This window comes from Sapajus apella, unplaced genomic scaffold, assembly GCF_009761245.1.
Source record: "Sapajus apella isolate SASKATOON/1434 unplaced genomic scaffold, GSC_monkey_1.0 scaffold105, whole genome shotgun sequence".
Taxonomy (NCBI): domain Eukaryota; kingdom Metazoa; phylum Chordata; class Mammalia; order Primates; family Cebidae; genus Sapajus; species Sapajus apella.
The window spans coordinates 3,511,469-3,530,029 of record NW_022437045.1 but is presented as its reverse complement, the minus strand read 5'-3'; the positions used below and the strand labels follow the sequence as shown (position 1 = coordinate 3,530,029).

General features: G+C 37.4%; 1 long non-coding RNA gene across 1 annotated transcript; it reads right to left on the bottom strand.

Annotated features, from left to right (window-relative positions):
* Positions 1 to 4,725: 4,725 nt before the first annotated feature.
* LOC116536910 lies at positions 4,726 to 15,095 on the bottom strand. The gene is made up of 3 exons (XR_004262866.1): positions 15,015 to 15,095; positions 9,930 to 9,932; positions 4,726 to 4,737 (listed from the first exon to the last, which is right to left on the bottom strand). It is a non-coding gene; the product is annotated as an uncharacterized LOC116536910 (long non-coding RNA).
* Positions 15,096 to 18,561: the final 3,466 nt, after the last annotated feature.

Below are 18,561 nucleotides of genomic sequence, written 5' to 3'. Positions count from 1 at the left end.
TCAGTTTTCTTAAAGCTCTGGTTAAGATAACAAATACATCAATAGAAGTTGGTCAATTTATAAATCATGAATTTGAGATATTAAAACATTAAATGAATTCTGATGCATATATATGTATGGTATGTTTTTAACATATGATCATAGTTGAAGTATACTTATACATATAGAATGTGTGTATTCTATACATACATTGCTATCCTTTTTCTTCCCTAGAATGGTGTCTGTGTATGTGTGTGTATGTGTATAGTTGGTAAATAGTGTGTGCAACTGTGCATGAGAACAAGTAAGACTGCAAGTGAACAGTCACGAAAAATACTGAGTTTGCTATGAGCTCAGCTTATAATTTATGCAGTTCGAACTTTTCCTACAAAACAGAATATGAATGTGAATGGAGAACAGTTTTTGTCTGTTCAATACTATAATCATAGGGGTTTTTTTTATTAGGGAAATTAATTTTGTTGGATCATTGAAACTTTTTCAAGCACACAAAACTGTCCAGAAACTTCCAAGAGAGATGGAAATTCACTCATGTTCATCAGGTCATCAGAAAGGATATGTAGGTACATCCCACTAGCCAATGGAACCACAGGACATTAGAGTGGTAGGATCTTAGAAAGGGACTATCCTGGGGCTGCTATTTTATGAAAAGGAATGCGAAGCAGATTAATACTAAAAATCTCAAAATATTCAAATGTCAAGCCAGTAAGAATACATATTGCATTAAAGAAAATACAATTTGTGTAGGGAATGCCAGAAGTCTAATGGAGACTACTGAAGTGGAGCAAATTGAGCAGTTTTGATATTACCTTCTTACAAACTTATTGTCCTACCCCACAGCAACTCTCACCATGCATGGCTTAAAAGTGCAAAGTGAATGCCAAAGCCTAACATTTAGCTCTGTTTATTTTCTCTTCTCCCCGAGAATGTAATTCCATTGCTTAGCCCTGAACTTCTGAAGCAGTTTATTTCCCATCTGGCTCTTGTCAGCCAACAGCACTAAGGCCTCCCAGGAGACTTGCTTCCTAATGGTCATAGGCTGTGATGGCCAAATGCCTTCCAATATTTATCAGTCTCCTAGTAGGTGAGAAGAAAATGGGCTCTTGAGGCTGGAGTCTAAAATCAATTAGAAATAGGAGGCAGGTTTGCAAGATAGATGATTGTAGCACTCCAAAAATAGGATAAGCCAAAAGAAAATGAGGATAATCAGTAATGTGGAACATTTATTACGTTGGTCTTTCAACTCTGGACTATTCATACGTGGCATGACAACCTTGATCCTGCCTTAACAATGCTTTGTGGGGCAGGGATTCTGAACAACCATCCCCAGTCTTCAAGCATTGTCCCCCTAGTCTATAATCATTTCCTGGATGTTCGTGCCACTTCTTCAATGAGTCTTCTGGGAGAAAATGCTTCCTTTATTTTTCTTTAGAATTGTTAAAAACTTACCATCCATTCCTTCTTCTTTTCTAACACAAGTGGTGGCTAAGTGATAGCAAATTCACTTGGGCATTCGAAAGTAAGAAAATTGGATTTATAAATGTTGCCTTGAAAATGCAATACTGTGTGTCAGTACCTCAGATGTTAATTTTAAAATGAGCCTCCAAGAATTTCTTATAAACCTTATATGAAAAGAAATGAAATCAAAGATTATGAAAGGAATTAAATAAAAACAAGAACATGCCTATAGGAAGCTGATAAACCACAAGCACCTTTCACTAAAAATTGAAAAAATGAGAAAGAGTAATAGATCAAAACTAATCTTTGAAGTTGTTCAGCAGGAAATAAATTTCAGTCAGAAATATTTTTTCTCAACCAACAAGGATTAAAAGTAAGTTTATGTCAACTTCTCCATCTTATCTCTTAACAAAAAAAGAAAAATAAAATACTTTACATACCCTAGATGAATTTTTAATTATGAAACAAATAAGGTTTCATTTGCATAACTTCATGTCCTTTCTGTAAGCTGTTCCTTGGCCTGCAATGCCCTGCTCCATAATTTTATTTCTATTAAATCTCACTGATTTTTCAAAGCCTAGCTCAGATGTTTTCCATCTGTTTGACTCTTTATCTAATACCCATTAAGAAGATAAAATCTTTATTTCCATAACATTTTGCAGAAATCAGTACCATAGCATATAAGATGCTAGGATATACAATTTGGTAATAATGCTGTATTTGTTACTTTCACAAGTGCTCATTGACGACATGGAAGATGTTTTACTGATCTTTGCAAGTTCTTTGCAGAATTTGGCAAGAGAAAGCAATACAGGCCTCTAAATGAATGAAAAAAGAAGGGGAAAAAAAGAAGAGGAAAATGTATGCATTAGTTCCTGCATTGCTCTTCACTTTTGTTTCCTATTACGTGTGGAAGTTGTTCAAATGTGACAGGAATAGAGAGCAAGCATAAATCATTATAAATGTAGAATACTTCAGCTAGTAGGTGATTTATTCAACCTTTTCAATTTATAGTTGAAAAACAATTATAAAATAGATTAGTAAAGATAAAAAGCCTCATCATGGGCCAGGCGCAGTGGCTCACGCCTGTAATCCCAGCATTTTGGGAAGCGGACATGGGTGGATCACAAGGTCAGGAGTTTGAGACCAGCCTGGCCAACATGGCAAAACCCTATCTCTACTAAAAATACAAAACTTAGCTGGGCATGGTGGTGGGCGCCTGTAATCCCAGATACTCAGGTGGCTGAGGCGGGAGAATCGCTTGAACCCAGGAGTCGAAGGTTGCAGTGAGCTGAGACCATGCCATTGCACTCCAGCCTGGGGGACAGAGTGAGACTCCTTCTCAAAAATAAAAATAAAAAATAATCCTCATTATGCTCTATATAATGGCTAGTTCTTTGACCAATGTCATTCATTTGTACAAAAAAATATTAGGTACATAAACTATGAATTACATTGCTTGGCTATGACAGATGTTAGTATGAGTAAATTAAGCTCTTCCAATTAAGCTATTCACAGTCTGAGGGTGATGGTTGGGTAAACAACCCCAGTGTCTCAACACTTAGCACAGCACAGGCTGGAAAATGGAAGAATCTTATTAAGTAGAGGAAACACAATTGGTCAAACATATGTCTACAGTTACTTGGAAGACTACAAGGCCTGACTTCTAAAAGTAAATGATAAGCATATGTTGGCTTCTCTTGGCTACTTTTAACAAGGCATCACAAGAAATAAAGTAAGACATTACAATTTTTTTAAGCAAAGATGATATAGAATGGAAACTGGAGCATGAGTCTTGCAGGGTTGCAAAATTAACTTCACCTGGACTTCAAATTACAAAAGACAAGAGCCTGAAGACTTCTCAATCAATCAGGAAGTGACAACCATGTAGCAAAAAATCAGATTTACAGGCTTTCCCACCTACTGTCTCAAAGGGCTTTAATAAACCACCATTCAATTTAGAGGAAAAAAATCAGTAGAAACTAGGAAACCAAGAACTATATCAGGCTTGTTCATTGTACCTAGGAAAGAACTCTGGAGATGTTTATTAGCCTATAGGATTTCTGGAAACAATAAATGGGAAGCAATTTTGGTTTCTGAGGGAATTGTGTAATAATAGAAAGAACACTTGACCTTGGACCAAAACATTTTTTATTGTTCAGTCTTAAAACAACATTCAGTACTGCCTAAACTATTAACCATGAAAAGAACTACAAAAACAGCAAAAGTCCCAAGGGAATTTATACTCACAAAGTCCACTCCAATTAGAGCATTTGAAGATAGTGTACACATCAACAAAACAAAACAAGAGAATAAAGTTAGGTGTCACAGCTAAGAATTTTCTTCTCAGCAAATAGAATAATCAGGGTCTAGTCAAGGAGCCAGTCAGCCATGGTAAGGACTTTGCAAATTTTGCCCAGCAAGAGCTCATAATTGTAACAGAATATGTCTGCCATTTATCTTTTATCCTTTCATTTTCGAACGGGAGTCCTTGTGTTGTTCCTGTTTCTGTGCCATCATATATAGGGTGTGAACAGCAGGGTTGCAGATGTTGTCATTTTATGTCCTGATAGTAAGAATTGCACATCAATCAAGGACTCAAGAAACCAAGCTAGAGATGGCTTTGAATTGTCTCTCCTGGAGAGGGGATGAGCATGTTCTTGTCATGGAAGGAAGGTTGAGATATATACATAATTAGTGGCAGGAAGGTAGGCTCTGGCAGAAACTACTAGCTGATTATCAAACCTACTCTCTGTTTTCCCTTGCACACAGCTAGAAAACATTTCAGCTTCTCTTAGTGATAGATGTAGCCATGTGACTGATTTCCAATTAGTGAAGTGTGAATGGATGGTAAGTGTGGCCCCTCTGAGACTTGCCAGTGATTACCGAAGTACAACTCTCCATGTTCCTTCCCATTTCACCACTTCAAACAAATTAACCCAGGTACATTAAATACCACATGTAGTGTTGCAGTATCACATATAAAAGTCTTGGATTCTGATCTTGACTTGAAACAGTGTCTTCTGATATTGAGGAATACTTATTCTGGATTTTCTATGAGTGAGGAATAAGCTTCTATTTTGTTGGAGATATGATTTTGCTGTTGTTTGTTGCAACGGCTACATTTCTTCAAATACTATAATTCCAAAGGGAAAAACCAGAAATCTCTAGAGTTCCTGGAGCTGTCCCATTCCTTCCCTTTAAGAGATTTGGCTGTTAAGCAGTCTATATTTTTTATGAAGTGCTCAACTTAACACAAAACATATTCTATTGCTTGCAATCCTAAGAATCTTAACTGAGCCTGACAAAGTTGACAAAGACAGGTGGGAAGTTTCAAAACTATTTAGCTGAATTTGATTAGATGTGTGGTGTGACAAAAGGAAGAGCCAAGGGTAACTACCAGGTTTCTAGCTTGAGTGTTGACAACTTAGTGACTATCAGACACTTTTCAAATAGTGAGTTTAAAATACCTTTGAGATGTCAAGATGGAGATATTTAGAGGGAGTTGAAGAGAAGAATCATATGATGGTTAATTTTCTGTGTCAACTTGATCAGGCTAAGGGATGCCCTGATACCTGGAAAAATATTATTTCTGGGCATGTCTGTGAAGATCTTTTCAAAAGAGATTATCATTTGAAGCAGTAGACTGAGTAAAGAAGACCCACTCTCACCAGTATGGGCAGGTATTATCCAGTCTGTTGAGGACCCAGATAGAACAAAAAGGCAGAGGGGAAGCAATTTTTTTTCTCTCTTTCCTGGCACCAGGACATTCATCTTCTCCTGTTCTTGGACATTAGAGCTCCTGATTTTTGTACCTTTGAAATCCAGGACGTATACTATTTGCTCCCCTAGTCCTCAGGCCTTTAGACTGAATTACAATACCAGCATTTCTGGTTCTGCAGCTTGCAGACTACATATAGGACTTCTCAGCCTCCATAATTGTGCAAGTAAATTCCCATAATAAATTTCCTCTTATATATTTACATGTCTCCCATTGCTTCTCTCTCTCTCTCTCTCTCTCTCTCTCTCTCTCTCTATCTAAAGACCCCTGAATAATACAAGTTTGTCGTCCAGGAGAAAAGACTGGGCTAAAGATGTCAGAGTCAAGAAGGCAAGAGTTAGTTAAACCAGTGTGTAGTGCCTCTCAGGATAAACTCATAAAATCAGAAAAACAAAGGGTAAAAGCAGCTTTTTGGATTTACCTACATTTAAGGGGTGGAAAGGCACCCACAAAAGAGAAGACAAATTTACATTTATAAAGGTAAATTAAATTGGCTTATGGTAAGCATCAGGAAAGAAAGTATCATAATAAATTGAAAGGCAATAAAGGCAATGAAAACGGGAATGCAAAAGGGACCACAAGGCAGTCCCTGGGGAAGAAGATCAAACAGAAAAAGTAAGAGGGGCAGCATGAGCAAAGGAGAATTAGATGGAATTTTCTCAAAAAGACAAAAGAAAACAACATGTAAGAATTTCACAGAATGGAGGTGTAAGTCAAGTGAATATCATGGATACCAGGTATGAATCATGGTCAATGGATAAACAGTAAAATAAATAAAAAAACAAAAATGTCTACTGCCTTCCAGGATTCCATATGGATATAATTCACTCATTTATTGATATAATTTACTTTATAAGTAATAGTAGTCTTTAAATGAAGTCATTCTACTATTAATCAGTTTGCTGAAAATTCTTTAAATGTAGAAAACTATCTCCTTTAAAAATAACCACTATTTACTGAGTACTAACTCTCCTAAGCATGTTATTATACATGTATCATTTTCTACAATTCTCACAATTTGAAGAGGTAGAGGCTGTTACTAACGTCAACTTAGAAAATACTGGTTTACAGACTGGGCTTAGATCTGATTTACTGAAAATTCCACAAACTGCTTTATATTTCCCTTTTATGGCAGGTCTCAAAAAATGGTCTTCCACCCCCCCATAGTGTATTATTAATATCACTAACACAAACACATTGTACCATTAGCCTGTGAAGTTAGAATGATTATTTAAGTGTGTGCTTCAATAAAACAATCAAAGATATTAAAAGATGACATAATCAAAGATACTAATACAATTGCTCTACCGAAAGGTTTTTTATTCATCATTCTGGGCTTCTCATTAGCCAATTATTTCATCCACTTACATGAGGCTCCTGGTTGTGCAAACTTTCCAGATGCAAAAGTACAAATTTATATACATATTTCAAAAAATAAGTAAGATCTAGTTGCCCAGGAAATTTTGGATGAGTGTATGATTATATAGTTAACAGAGACTAGATCCAAAGTTAATCCAAATAACTGATGCCAGAAACATGCAGCAAAGCTTCACTAAAGATACTGCGTGCATCAGTAAAATGCACTGTTTGCTCTCATATGCATGCTTTGTGTGTTCAAGGATCTATAATTATTTCTCAATAGCAACAACAACAAAAGTTAGTGTGTCATGAAATATCATGGTTTATGAAGAAAACGTTCTTCTTAACATTGACAAAAGTGGTCAATATATAACTTCAATTCACATAAATTTGGTTTGTCTTTAGACTTTTCAAACTGTGGTCCCAGAAATTTTACCCTCTGGAAATACTGACACATTAGTTTTTGTTAACTTCTTTCTAATTATAAAATGAATAATCTTCTGATAGATGTGGTTCTAAGAGAAATTACTAATATTTCATTTATTTATGCTTAATATATATGTGCCTTCTGCTGATTAAGAGCCATGTGACCTCAAACATGGTACTGAAGCTTTATGCAATTGTTTCTACTAGGTAAACTGGGAACTTTTACTGACTAAAGAATAAGTAACTTTTATTAGCTAGAATAAGTAGTTATTCTATACTTAAAATATACTTTTATAAAGCCTTAATACTTAGTACTTATTTAGTACTTTCTGAGTATTAACTCTCCTAAGTATGTATCATTTTCTATAATACTCGCAATTTTAAGAGGTAGAGACTGTTGCTAATGGTAATTGAGAAAATGATGGTTCATGGACTGGGCTTAGGTCTGATTTACTGCAAATTCCACAAACAATTCTATATTGCTTCTCTATGTTGTTATTTATTTGCTACTTAAAATATTTTACATGAAGGCTTATAAAGGCATCAGTATAGAATAAATGATGTAGCAAATATTTTAAGTACAGAATAAATGAGGTAACAAAAGAACTTAATTGAGTAATTGAGTAATTTCCCTGCAATAGGCACTCCATTCCCTTTAGTTAGCTCTCTCTCTACCCTTTGGTCTCTCTCTCTCTCTGTCTCCCTCTCTCTCTCTCTCTCTCTCTGTCTTCCAATACATATATACATATATCATATATAGAGAGACAGAAAGATGTGTCACTGTAAATACTCTTGACATTGACCATTATTTATTAAATGTTAACTATAATTTAAAATCTTAGAGTTATATAATATAACATTTAAGCTGATAATCAATTTGAGTATGTCATTTCATTTAAGAAGACTAAATATTTCGTGTGTATTTTAAGATTACTGGTGTTCAAAAGCCTATCCTTTGGCATTCATTTATTTGCTCATACATTTCATCAATTCTTACTTATCTGGAGCTTACTATGTGTCTGGCATTGTAATAGACACTGTGGAGGATAGAAAACTTAATTCGACAGTTTCTTCCTACAAGCAATGTGAAATATAATAAGATGGAGGAGTTACACATTTTATACAAAATATATTCTTGATTCTAAACAGAAAGTGAAAACTACTATAAGATAAAAAAATCACAAAATCAAAATGCTATGGGAGCTCAGAAGCATACACATTATACTAACATATAGAGATCTTCGCAGCTATTTTCAAAGAGTTCAAGTTTGAGATATAATTTGAAGCGTGAATAGAAATTCTTAGGGCAATGATAAGATATGGGATATCATGCTATTCATCTACATTTGCATGGAAAATTATAGGGTCTGACATTTTAACTCAAGTAAATGGCTTAGGGGTCTTTTCTCCCATATTTAAGTAACTCAAATTCAATGAGAATAAAAATTCTGAGTAAAAAGCTCCTATAAAGTACCAAAAAAATAAAAAACCCTGAAATTCAATTTTTAAGGTCATAAAGATCTCCGAAATATGAGATGTAGGTAATTCAAGTATCATTGCTTGAAATGATGTCTTAACATTGTAGCCAGGAAATATAACTGAAGGCCAATAGAAATACTCTATTCATTCTGTAGAAATACATTTGCTGCTGGTAAAATGATAGACATGTATTAGTTTTCCCACATATCTGTTAATATTTTGGAGTGGGCCCATTGTCCCTTTTTCACATGAAAAGTTCAGGTCCCTGATCTTTTATAGCATCTACACTGAAACTGAATCTATTATACATTATGTTCCCCAAAGGACAGTAACTGAGACAGAGGCTGGCCAGATGGGCCACATCCCTTCCCATCTCTGTGCACCGGTGGGAGGCCTCAAAGAGGTGGCTGCACTGCAGTTCCAATTATGGATGGTGTGGGTGGACTGCCATTAATAGGGAAACTTTTCATTTCAAGCGCTGGACAGAACCAGCCTAAGGATATGGCAAATTGGATCACTACCCCGGGAGACTCTGTCCATTGCAGCATATGAAAGAAAGAATCAAATGCTTTCTCTAGCAGCTGGCCTCTAAAATATGCTTCAAGTCAGCATTTTTATAATGATTATCATTATTGTAGAACACTGCATCTGTGCCCCTTCCATTTGGTTTCACAGTTCAGTCATGCTTCTTTGCTGAGTTCTTTTTATAAATCTTGCTTGCAGCAAATTCACCTGGTTGGTGCTGATTTTCACAATAATATTGTAGAGCCCATTTATTAGCTATTGATGTTTGTTTTAAAAACACATGACCAATTTTATAAGTTTCAGGTATTATATAGATCTCAAAAACAAAATGTTGAATAAAAGAGAGTATTATAGAATAATATATACAATTTATGTATTGTTGGGATTTTTTCAAAACCTGAACAAAATCTATCTTTATGGTCATCTATGTAAAATTGGCTTAGAAGGAGGACCAGACAGAGTGAACATTTTTTCCAGAAGTGACACAGGAACTGAACAAGAAAACCGAAGGAATCTACAGACCTTTTGAAGGAAGCAGGAGACTGCAGCCTTCACCATGAGTTAGAGAAAGGGCTGTGAGTCCCCAGAATGTGAAATGGAGAGACACTGCCTACAGGATATATACCCCAACTGGGGACCCTGAAAGTCCAGGCCATAGGGGAAGACTTTAACCCTACCTAGTGTAGGAACTGACTTGGGGAGGATCATGAAATATAAAAGTAGGAGGAGTAGCAGGAAGACACTTGCATGCACTCCCAGTTTTCAGCACAAACTGAGGGAGGCCATTGCTTATTGTTCCTCAAAGGGAGCCCTGTGGATGACATCCAAAAAGTTCAGGCAGTGATCACATGTTGAAAGAACTCCCCAGGTGGGGCTCATGTTATAATTTTGAGTGTGGACAAACTCCCTTGGCCAGGGCCAGGACAGGAAAGAGTGAAAAGCAGGCTGCAGCCAGGAGCGCAGGAGCGAGTACAGAAGCCCAGTGCCCAGGTTTGCAGGGGATGGAGAGGGGCATGGCCTGAAAGCCACAGTTTCTATGTCCATGGCAAAAGCTTGTGACTTGGGGCATATGAGAGTTCTCAGTGCAGGCTTACTGGAACCTAGTCCACTGCTAATAAACACTGCGGGAATGAACTGCTTCACCAAGAATGTGGGATCTGTGTGAGGCTAACTGCTACCTGTGTGGGGTTCACTTCCTGCATAAACTCTTCTGTGCAGCAGAGGCAGCAACACTCCACTCTGGAACATCAACCCAGTAGCCTGAGAACTTCTCCCATTCCTCGACACCCAAAGGGTCTGCATACAGAGACTCAGGGCAAACCCACTACCCCCACATGGCTTTGCCCTATCACCAGCCCTGATAGCTTAACACAAAGCACAGAAACTCTTAGGAACTATATGGCCCCACCTATTGCCTAAGAAACCAGAGTACCCACCCTAGGAAACATAAGGTAAGCAAAAGTCCCGCTGCTACTACTGCAGCTGGTGCTGTTTTGCAAGTGTCACTTCATGCCTGGAAGCCAGCCAATCTAACACAGTCCACTATAGCATCTCCTGGTAGAATAACACTGTACATAGGAAGGAGAAGAGGGCTGCATGATCTCAGCTATCATTACTGCCTCCACCACTCTGGCTAACCAGGAGGTCCTGAATTTGTCCATATGACTGGGTCATTACAACTCTAACCAAGTTCAAGAGAACCAACACACTATAGCTATCAATAATCAAGGAATCTCAAAGAGTCGATGTCACTTCCCTGTCACCCCCATTAGAGTTGGTGCTGCTACCCACTGCTGGCAGATTTAAGGATTTGCAGACATTCCCCAACAGCAGCCTGGAGTGTGGCAACTTTACTGGGCAGCTAGATCCAGAGGAGCAACAGCCCTCACAGTAGTCTGGCTTTCAGGGATTCCAACTCCTAGGGGAAGGGGGAGTGTGTGAACCACAACAAGGGAACACCCTGTGGGCTAAAAAAATCTGGACAGTAGGCCTTAAGTACCAGATCTGTCTGCTTGTGGGAAGTTTCTTTCAACATAGGCACAGTTGCAGTGCTGGGCACAGTAGGGAAAGTCTTCAGCTCTAACCCAACAGTCAGACAGCCCTGGTGTGCCTTAAGGGCCTTGGAGAAGGAGATCTCTTTCCACTCTTGTCCACCACTGCAGGCACAGTTGGGGCTCCTCCCCATGGGAACACAGTATGGGTGCAACTATAGACAGTCTTTCTGGAACAGATGAGGGTGACTGCATCCACACAGGAGGAGCGACCTCCAGGTTCAGGTTTGCATGAGAGACAGTCAGAATTCTGCCCTGTTTGGAACATCAACATTCCTACGAATGAAAAGAGTTGCCTGTCTGATCTGAATAGCTGGAGCACTGGGAATGGAGTGTGTCTGAGAGGTGGACAACTTTCTTGCTGGCCTGTCAGGGAGCTGAGGTGGTTCCAACTTTTCCTCCTAAGAAGCCCACTTAGTGTAACTCACTGAGAGCTCTTCCAGCCACCTCTGTCAATGCTGGGACCTCTGCCCACCACTGGTTATTGCATTTACTCATCTGCTTTAGCCACAACTGATTTCTACCCAGGGACACCTCCTCTACTGGCCTGAAGCCTGAACTATCAAACCAGTAAATAAAATACTGAGAGAAAATAAATTTTAAAAATGCATGCCACATGATAATGATAAAAACTTTCAGAGATCTCTAACATCCTTTAGGAGAAATACTTAACATAGATGACAGGTTGATGGGTGCAGCAAACCACCATGGCATATGTATACCTATGTAACAAACCTGCACATTCTGCACATGTACTCAAGAACTTAAAATATAATTAAAAAAAGAAAAAAAAAACAAGATCTCTACCATCCCAACCCCATAAAAAACAGTGAACTTGCTCACACACTGAGCACATTGCTGCTACAACCAGCACATGAGAAAGCCATCATACAAAGACTCTCTGTAACCAAGAAACTCTTACAGAGTTTTCACATGTGAAAGCAGGAGAATCACTTGAACCTGGGAGGTGCAGGTTGCAGTGAGCCAAGGTCACACCATTGCACTCCAGCCTGGGCAGCAAGAGTGAAACTTTCTCAAAAAAAAAAAAAAAAAAAAAAAAAAAACTGTGTATAATTGGATTGTTTGTAACACAATGAATAAATGCTTTAGGGCTTGAGTGCCCCATTTTCCATAATGTGATTATTATACAATGCATATCTGTATCAAAACATTTCATGTATCCCAACAAATATGTACACCTACCATGTACCCACAAAAAAATTAAAATGTTTTTTAAAAAGAAATACAAAAGATAACTCAGGACACTTTTATATGCATAAACTAGAAAACCTAGAGGAAATATATAAAGTCCTGGGTATACAACTCTTTTAGGTTAAATCAGGAAGTAACAGAAAACCTGAACAGACCAAAACAAGAAGCAAGATTGAATGAGAAATTTAAACACTTTCAAGAGAAAGCCTAGGACCAGATGGAGTCATGGCTGAAATCTACCAGACATTCAGTGAAGAGTTGGTACCAATCCTACTGAAACTATTCCAAAAGATTGAGAAAGAGGGACTCATTTCTAAATCATTCTATGAAGCCAGCATCACCCTGATAACACCACCAGGAAAGGACATCACACCTAAAAGAAAACTACAGATTGATTTTCCTGATGAATGTAGGTTTTAAAATCCTCAATAAAATACTCTCTAACTGAATCCAACAGCACATCAAAAAGATGATATATAATGATCAAGTGGGTTTCATCCCAGGAATGCAGGGATGAATATATTCAAGTATATATGCAAGTCAATAAATCTGATACATCACATGAAAAGAATTAAAAACAAAAATCATATTATTATCTCAATAGATGCAGAAAAAGCATATGACAAAATCTAGCATCCATTTATGACAAAAACTTTCAACAAACTAGACATAGAAGAGACCTACTTTAAAATAGTAAAGAATGTATGACAAACTTACAGCCAGCATCGCTGACTGCAGAAAAGTTGAAAGCATTTCCCCTGAGACCAGTAACAAGACAAGGGTGACAACTTTCACAACTCCTATTCAACGTAGTTCTGAAAGTCCTAGCCAGACTAATTAGGCAAAAGAAGGAATTAAAGGGCATCCCAATGGAAAATAGGAAGTCACACTATCACTGTTTGAGGATGAGATAATCATATACCTAGAAAATCCTAGGCTCCCCCAAAAGACTCTTAGATTTGCTAAACAAATTCAGTAAAGTCTCAGGTTACATAATCAATGTACACAAATCAGTAGTACTGCTATACACCAACAACAACCAAACTGAGAATCAAATCAAGAACTCAATCCCTTTTACAACAGCTGAAAAATAAAACAACAACAACCTAGAAATAAATTTAACCAAGGAGGTGAAAGATCTCTACAAGGAGAACTACAAAACACTGCTGAAAGAAATTATAGATGACACAAACAAATGGAAATGTACTCATGCTCATGAATTGGAAGAATCCATATTGTGAAAATGACCATACTACCCAAAGCAACCTACAAACTCAGTGCAATTCCCATCAAAATATCAACATCATTTTCCATAGAATTATAAGAAACAATTATAAAATTTATATGGAAGCAAAAAAGAGCTTGAATAACCAAATCAATTCTAAGCAAAAAGAACAAATCTGGAGGCATCATGTTACTGGACTTCAAGTTCTACCAAAAGGCTGTAGCTACCAAAACAGCATGGTCCTGACGTGAAAGTAGGCACATAAACCAATGAAACAGAATAAAGAACCCGGAAATAAATCCAAATACTTACAGCTAACTGATCTTTGACAAAGCATACAAAACATAAATTGGGGAGTGGACACACTATTTAATAACTGATGCTGGGAAAACTGGCAAGCCATATACAGAAGAAGAATAAAATTGGATCCCTACTTCTCACCTTATGCAAAATTCAACTCAAGATGGATCAAAGACTTAAATATATAACCTGAAACCATAAATATTCTAGAAGACAATATTTTAAAAACTCTTCTAGACATTGGCCTAGGCAAAGAATTATTAACTAAGACCCTAAAAGAAAATGCAACAAAAAATTATAATAAATGGGACTTAACTAAACTAAAAAGCTTCTGTGCAGCAAAAGAAATAATCAGCAGAGTAGACAGACAACCCCACAGAATGGGAGAAAATATTTGCAAACTATGCATTGGACAAAGGCCTGGTATCTGGAATTTACAAGGAATTCAAACAAATCAGCAAGACAAAAACAAATAATCCCATGAAAAAATGGGCAAAGGACATGAATAGACATTTCTCAAAAAAATGTCTAAATGAATATAGATAAATGATCAACAAACATATGAAAAAATTCTTAACATTACTAATAATCAGGGAAATGTAAATTAAAGGCACAATGAGATACCACCTTACTCCTGTAAGAATGGCCTTAATTAAAAAGTGAAAAAGCAATAGATGTTGGCATGGATGTGGAGAAAAGGGAATGCTTATACACTGCTGGTGGGAATGTAAATTAGTACAACCTCTATGGAAAACACTATAGAGATTACTTAAAGAACTAAAAGGAGATATACCATTTGACCCAGCAATCCCACTACTGGGTATCTACTCAAGGGGAGAGAAGTCACTATATGAAAAAGACACTTGCACACATATGTTTATAGCAGCAAAATTCACAATTACAAAGATGACCCAACCTAAGTGCCCATCAACTAACAAGTAGATAAAGAAAATGTATATACACAGTGGAATACTACTCAGCCATTAAAAGGAAAAAGTAATGTATTTTGCAGCAATATGGATGGAGCTGGATGTTGTTATTCTAAGTGACACAGGAGTAGAAAAAACAAAAACTAGATGTTCTCACAAGTGAGAGCCAAGCTATGAGTATACAAAGGTATACAGAATGGTCTTTAGAGGCTCACAAGGAGCACGGTGAAAGCAATAGAAATAAAACACTACACATTAGGTACAATGTACACCAGTTGGGTGACAGGTGCAATAAAATCTCAGAATTCACCACTATATAATTCATCCATGTAACAAAAAAAACCACTTGTGTATCAAAAGGTATTGAAATAAAAACTTTTAAAAAGAAAGAATACCATTATATTTTTGACAGTGGTTGTCAGAAGATTGAGGGGTGAGAAAACAAAGGGAAATTTGGAAATAGGTGATAAATAAATTTCCAACTTTATATATGTATATAAATGTAAAGTGTTATATTTTATTTCAAGATATGAAGGAAATACAGCATAATGCTAACAATTGCTAATTATGATGGAGAGCAGTTATGTCTTACATTCTTACGTTTTTCTATAATTTTAATATGTCAAATCATTCTACTATAAAGACACGTGCACACATATATTTATTGCAGCACTGTTCACAATAGCAAAGACTTAGAACCAACCCAAATGCCCAACAAAGATAGACTGGATAAAAAAAATGTGGCACATATACACCATAGAATACTATGCAGCCATAAAAAAGAATGAGTTATGTCCTTTGCAGGGACATGGATTAAGCTGGAAACCATCATTCTCAGCAAAGTAACACAAGAACAAAAACCCAAACACCGCATGTTCTTACTTATAAGTGGAAATTTAACAATGAGAACCCATGGACACAGGGAGGGGAACATCACACACCTGAGGCTTGTTGGGAGGTCGGGGGCTAGGGGAAGGATGGTATTAGGAGAAAAACCTAATGTAGATGACAGGTTGATGGGGTGCAGCAAACCACTATGGCATGTGTATACCTATGTAACAAACCTGCATGTTCTGCACATGTACCCCAGAACTGAAAATATAATAATTAAAATAAAATGAAATAGTAGTTGAGGTAGTGATAGCTGAAGAGTGTTCCCTAAACTTAAAATAAAATAAATGAAATAAAATAAAATAAAAAAGTAGTCGAGGTGGTGATAGCTGAAGAGTGTTTCCTAAACATCAGCAGTGTGCTTTTGCTGGACTTGGTTGTTCCCTTTTGTTTAACTACCAAAACCGGTATGCTACAAAAGGCAGAGGTGTGCAACAAGCTCTATGAAAGTGGTCAAGTTATTTAACAGAAATAATAAAACGTTCTGATTTGCATATGAAGGCCAGGAAACATGCTCAAAGTATTGAAGGAAAAGGAGTTATTTAACCCAAATGTAGCCTTCCTATGATTATACATACTATGCCTACTATATGGACAAAACTAAATTTGTATATAGATGTCACCATAAACATCCTATTTTTCTGAGGCCTGAATAAAGAGCAGGTACAGAACAAAAAAATATTAAAACAAAGTTGATGAGGAAAAGGTGTATGAGGGTTATTAGATGAAGGAATTTTTACAGTTTTGGATAGAATTCCACTTCCTATCCACCAAATCAAAGCTTCTGTGAAATAAAAATGAATGCAACAGAACTCTGCGGATTACATTTAGGCATTCGAAAATAAAGAATCTCTCAAAAACAGAAAAACAGATTTATGAGTCAGGAGCTCAGTGATGTATTTCATTGTCATTTGTGAGAGGTCGGCTGTTTAGAAACTTAACAACTTTCATAAAAATCTGAGTAGAAAAATACTGTCTTCAGACACAAAGTACTATTTTTGATGAAGTGGTGGAACTGAGCACAGACAATGTATACTGGGGCAGATTTACTACTTAGAAGGCCCTAAGAACCAATGAGAGGACAATCTATTCCATCTCTCTGATCAGTAGTGGCTGTCACGCATGGCAAACTGGCTTTAAATTTGGGTCCCAAGCTGATCCCAACATACACTACATCATGGGGGTGGATGGGAAGATCTGCTTTATTGCTGCATTCTTTTCTTAATGCCTTCTGCCCTCACATTAGGGATTATCAGAGTTTTCTATCTTTCATCAAGTAGGGATTCTCAAAGGTTTCTATCTTCCCTCAAATACCAGGAAAATGTTGAAGACTTGATAATTTATCAATCCAGGACCATTTGCATTTAGAAGGAAGAACTGGTATCTTCTATCCTCTGCTCTAACAAATATACCTGAGACACAGACCTCTGGAAAGAGACCAATGATCTGAGATAAGATCTAATCTGCACTTGATCTTTAGACTAACTCCCATCCCTACAAGCCCCAAAGTATATTCTTTTGCCCCTCTGACTTAGAGCACCATGGCGTCTCGATGCTGAATGGCAGCATAGTGTGGTGGTGAAGAGCTGAGACTCAGGACCAGATCATCTGAGTTTGTAATGTGAACTCCATCATTAATTACCTGGTGATCCTCTGAAATAATTAAATTTTCCTCTCGCTGTTTCCTTAACACCATATATCTGAAGATAATGGCATGAAATCGATGACTATATATATACAGTGCTAAACCATCAATGTTGATGGCAAAGTGCCACCTCAGATTCTGAGTTAAATCTGATTGAAGTGGGAAACACTTCAGGAGACAACTGCACAGGGGTCTTGGAAAGAATCCTTTCTCCCTAGGCCTGGAATCTGGTGATTCAAACTACATGCTCTTCCCTCCACTCTTCCTACCCAGATTCAGGAGCTAACACACCAGAGTTCCTCAGTCCCATTACTTTTAGCCTGCACCACATGTGTGTCGACCAGACGTTTATCCTCCTCATTCTACCTACACTAGATGTACTTGAATCCAGCCCTGGTGCTCCTGTAATTCCTGCAAGGAACAAGTATTAGGGGCTGGGGTCCTGCAGTTAGCAAGACCTTGTGAAGAAACATCAACTCCTTTCTGGTTCTCAAGTGTCTTACACTAAGTGAAGGTATCACTGCATGAACACACACACAAAATAAAAATCTAATTGCACAAATCTGTGAGTGGAGGATGAATTTTTCACTCAAATATGCAATCTACAAGGCCACATATTCTGCTAGTAAATTATACATTTCCTGTCTTTGAATGATCCTTTTGCATCTTTGACTCCTACTGATTCTCAAAATCAGAGCCTTTATGATTCTTAAAAGCACTTCCTCCCTGACTTCCTTTTGATGTTTCCATAGCGTTCTGCAAATATTCCATCACAGCTTCCATCATGAGCCATATAGAATGATACATAAAATTTCACCTGAGCCCTTTGTTCCTGAAAAACAGCCATAGGTAAAATAAATCCCCCCACACTTTGTGTTCAGGAAAATAATTTACCGAAAAGAACCCCTTTCCCTGAATAAATTAGATAAGACTCCTGGAGAGCTCACTTGTTTACCAAGGACAAGGTCAGAGACGCTCTACACTCCCATTCTCTCCTATCCTTGCTTTTTTTTTTTTTTTTTTTTTTTTTTTTTTTTGAGACTGAGTCTCACTCTGTCGCCCAGGCTGGAGTGAACTATGGCCTACCCTAGGGCTTTGGGACACAGAATAACCCTGCCTGAAAGTCCCTGCAGAGAGAATTGCTGACCTTAGGAGAAACTATCAGCTTTGCAATCATCCCACCTCACTCCATTTCTCCAGATCTGATGCTCTCTTCTCTCCATAAAGAAAAGCCCTTTCTGCCTGAGATTTCAGATCTTATAGTGAAAGGCCCTTTCTAACTG